Genomic DNA, 5,000 nt, shown 5'->3' on the forward strand with positions numbered 1-5,000 from the left:
TTTTGTTTGTGTTTTTTTTTTTTCGTTTTTTTTTTAACTTGGTGCACGATTTTAACTTAGTGCACGATGTAAAACACCAAGAAGGAATAATGAATACAAACAGAACAAGATAGGATGATAACAATAAACAAAAGATAAAAACAAAAGGATAGGAAACCTGATTTTAGAGCCTGTGCTCTGATACCAAATGATGCGAACCTCAATCGACACGCTTTGAGACCCAACAAACAATATTGGAAATTAACCCAAGAAAGCTAAAAATCAGATTTTTAGATAGAAAACCCCGACCCAACGTTTATAAATGAAACGCGAACCAAAGGTATAAAAAGTAACAACCTTCGACCCAACGTTTATAAACGAAACACGAACCGAAGGTATAAAGTTTGAACGCCACAAGGAAGAATCCTTGATAAGTTCACAAGTTCTCTGAAGAACTAATAGAAGAAGCAAACCTCACTTTTGTATTTTCATTCATGATTTCCATTACAATGAGTGCATGCTATTTATAAAGCATGGCTGAAAATATGACTACCTACTTGCTATGGAAAGGAAATTAAATTGGTTCCAACATTGGAAAGTAAATAAAGTAAAAAAGGACTAACTAATAAAAGCCTAAAATTAAGGTTGATTTGGTCTGAAATTTGCAGCTCCTCCATGCCAAAAATAGACTAAGATTGGCAATTAAATCACGCCTAAGGAAGGTCTTGAAATAGGTAAGTCAATCAACCAACTAATTGGCATGTAATTTGGCAAGTCAATCATCCAATTAATTGGTATGTAATTTGATAGTCAATTAGCCATAATCAACCATTAATCCATGCCATTGCTAAGGAAATTTTGTGCAATCTGCTCCATGAATAGCTTGGATCAAATTTATTACGCCTTCATCTCCCTTTGGGCCAAGCTTGGAATGCCCCATTTTAGAATCAGCCCAAATCTCTTGAATCAGCCCATTAAGTGCTTCTTTGATCTTCTTGGATCTTGCTCTAGTAATAGGCCCAACTGGAACATGCAACGGATCCTTTAATGGTGCTTGTTGAATCTCATCATTCGATCCCGGCCGGAACGACTCGAATTTCTTCGTGCCACCCGCGGACATGATCGCCTCGAAGCACTGAGCACGCTCGAAAAATTTCGGGCAAATCGGACGAGGTTGTATTTTTTCTCAACTAGGACCGAAGCCCTTGGCCGAACAAAATGGACAGAGGAAAATGGTCAAATGCGAAGCGAAATTGTTTGGCCCGAAAATTTATGAGCTTGTGCAGAACTTCGAGGCAATCATGTCGGCGAGTGGCACGAAGTGATTCGAGTTCGTTCGTCCTCCCATCTTCTCTATCGAACGACAAATTTTTCTGAAAGTTAACAAGAGCCCCCGATCCCGACCGGAACGACTCAAATTTCTTCGTGCCACCCACCGACATGATCGCCTCGAAGCACTGAGCATGCTCTTAAAATTTTGGACAAATCGGACGAGGTTATTTTTTTTCACAACTAGGACCGAAACCCTAGGCCGAACAAAATGGACAGATGCGAAGCAAAATTGTTTGGCTCGAAAATTTTACGAGCGTGCTCAGTGCTTCGAGGTGATCATGTCGGCGGGTGGAACGAAGAAATTCGTTCTGGGATCGGGGCTCTTGTTAACTTTCAGAAAAAGTTATCGCTCGTTAGTGAAGATGGCGGGGCAAAGAACTCGAATCACTTCGTGGCACCTGCCGACATGATTGCCTCTAAGCACTAAGCACGCTCGTAAAATTTTGGGCAAATAGGACGAGGTTGTGTTTTTTAACAACTAGGACCGAGACCCTAGGCGGAAGAAAATGGTCAGATGCGAAGCGAAGTTGTTTGGCCCGAAAATTTACGAACAGAACATCGAGGCAATCATGTCAGCGGGTGGCATGAAGTGATTCGAGTACGTTTGTCCCGCCATCTTCACTATTGAACGATAACTTTTTCTGAAAGTTAACAAGAGCCCCTGATTCCGGCCAGAACGACTCAAATTTCTTCGTGCCACCCGCCGACATGATCGCCTCGAAGCACTGAGCATGCTTGAAAAATTTCTGGCAAATCGGACGAGGTTGTTTTTTTTCACAACTAGGACCGAAACCCTAGGTTGAACAAAATGGTCAGATGTGAAGTGAAATTTTTTTTTCCAAAAATTTACGAACTTGTGTAGAACATCGAGGCAATCATGTCGGCAGGTGGCACGAAGTGATTCGAGTTCATTTGTCCCCCCATCTTCACTAATGAACGATAACTTTTTCTGAAACTTAGCAAGAGCCCTTATCCCGGCTGGAACGACTGGTATTTCTTCGTGCCACCTGCCGACACGATCTCCTCGAAGCACTGAGCACGGTCGTAAAATTTCAGGCAAATCGGACGAGGTTGTATTTTTTCACAACAAGGACCGAAGTCCTAGGCCGAACAAAAAGGTCAAATGCGAAGCGAAATTGTTTGGCTCGAAAATTTACGAGCAGGTGCAGACCTTCGAGGCAAACATGTCGGCGGGTGGCACGAAGTGATTTGAGTTCGTTTGCCTCCCCATCTTCACTAACGAACGATAACTTTTTCTGAAAGTTGTCAAGAGCCCCGATCCCGGCCGGAACGACTCAAATTTCTTCGTGCCTCCCGCCGACAAGATCGCCTCGAAGCACTGAGCATGCTAGTAAAATTTCATGCAAATTGGACGAGGTTGTATTTTTTCACAACTAGGACCGAAACCCTAGATCGAACAAAATGGTCAGATGCGACGCGAAATTGTTTGGCGCAAAAATTTACGAGCTTGTGCAGAACTTCAAGGCAATCATGTCGGCGGGCGCCACGAAGTGATTCGAGTCGTTTGCCCCCCCATCCTAACTAACGAGCGATAAATTTTTCTGAAAGTTAACAAGAGCCCCGATCCCGGAACGAATTTCTTCGGGCCACCCACCGACATGATCACCTCGAAGCATTGAGCAGGCTCATAAAATTTCGAGCAAATCGGACGGGGATGTATTTTTTCAAAACTAGTACCGAAACCCTAGGCTGAGGAAAATGGTCAGATGCGAAGCGAAATTGTTTGGCCCGAAAATTTACGAGCTTGCGCCGAACTTCGAGGCAATAATGTCGGCGGGTGGCACAAAGTGATTCGAGTTCATTTGCCCCCCCATCTTCACTGACAAACGATAACTTTTTCTGAAAGTTAACAAGAGCCCTGGTCCCGGCCGAAATGACTCGAATTTCTTTGTGCCATACGCCGACATGATCGCCTCGAAGCATTGAGCACGCTCGTTAAATTTTGGGCAAATCGGACGACGTTGGTTTTTTTCACAACTAGGACTGAGACCCTTGGGCGAAGAAAATGGTCAGTTGCGAAGCGAAATTGTTTGGCCCGAAATTTACGAGCTTGTGCAGAACTTCGTGGCAATCATGTCGGCGGGTGCCACGAAGTGATTCGAGTTCGTTTGCCCCCCTATCTTCACTAACGAACGATAACTTTTTCTGAAAGTTAACAAGAACCCCGATCCCGGCCGGAACGACTCGAATTTCTTCGTGCCACCCGCCAACATGATCGCCTCGAAGCGCTGAGCACGCTCGTAAAATTTCGAGCAAATCTGACGGGGTTGTATTTTTTCACAACTAGGACCGAAACCCTAGTCCGTACAAAATGGTCAGATGCGAAGCAAAATTGTTTGGCCCGAAATTTACTAGCTTGTGCAGACCTTCGAGGCAATCATGTCGGTGGGTGCCACGAAGTGATTCGAGTTCGTTTGCCCCCCCATTTTCACTAACGAATGATAACTTTTTCTAAAAGTTAACAAAAGCCCCGATCCCGACCGGAACGACTAGAATTTCTTCGTGCCACCTGCCGACATGACCGCCTCGAAGCACTGTGCACGCTCGTAAAATTTCGGGCAAATCGAAAGAGGTTGTATTTTTTCACAACTAGGACCGAGACCTTAGGGCAAAGAAAATGGTCAGATGCGAAGCGAAATTGTTTGGCCCGAAAATTTACGAGTTTGTGCAGAACTTCGAGGCAATCATGTCGGCGGGTGGCACGAAGTGATTCGAGTTCGTTTGCCCCCCATTTTCACTAACGAACGATAACTTTTTCTGAAAGTTAAGAAGAGCCCCTATCTCGGCCGGAACGACTCGAATTTCTTCGTGTCACCTGCCGACATGACCGCCTCAAAGCACTGTGCACGCTCGTAAAATTTCGGGCAAATCGGAAGAAGTTGTATTTTTTCACAACTAGGACCGAGACCTAGGTCGAAGAAAATGGTTAGATGCGAAGCGAAATTGTTTGGCCCGAAATTTACGAGTTTGTGCAGAACTTCAAGGCAATCATGTCTGCGGGTGCCACGAAGTGATTTGAGTTCGTTTGCCCCCCCATTTTCACTAACGAATGATAACTTTTTCTGAAAGTTAACAAGAGCCCCGATTCCGGCCGGAGCGACTTGAATTTCTTCGTGCCACCTGCCGACATGATCGCCTCGAAGCACTGAGCATGCTCATAAAATTTCGGGCACATCGGAAGAGGTTGTATTTTTTCACAACTAGGACCGAAACCCTAGGCTGAAGAAAATGGACATATGCGAAGCGAAACTGTTTGGCCCGAAAATTTACAAGCTTGTACAGAACTTCGAGGCAATCATGTCGGCCGGTGGCATGAAGAAAATGGCCAGATGCGAAGCGAAATTGTTTGTCCTAAAAATTTACGAGCTTGTTCTGAACTTCGAGGCAATCATGTCTGCATGCAGCACGAAGTGGTTCGAGTTCATTTGCCCCCCCATCTACACTAACGAACGATAAATTTTTTTGAAAGTTAACAAGAGCCCCGATCCCGGCCGGAACGACTCAAATTACTTTGTGCCACCCGCCAACTGAGCACACTCGTAAAATTTTGGGCAAATCGGACGAGGTTGTATTTTTTCACAACTAGGACCGAGACACTAGGGCAAAGAAAATGGTCAGATGCGAAGCGAAATTGTTTGGCCCGAAATTTACGAGTTAGTGCAGAACTT

The sequence above is a fragment of the Corylus avellana genome, chromosome ca1 (genome assembly GCF_901000735.1).
Source record: "Corylus avellana chromosome ca1, CavTom2PMs-1.0".
Lineage (NCBI taxonomy): Eukaryota > Viridiplantae > Streptophyta > Magnoliopsida > Fagales > Betulaceae > Corylus > Corylus avellana.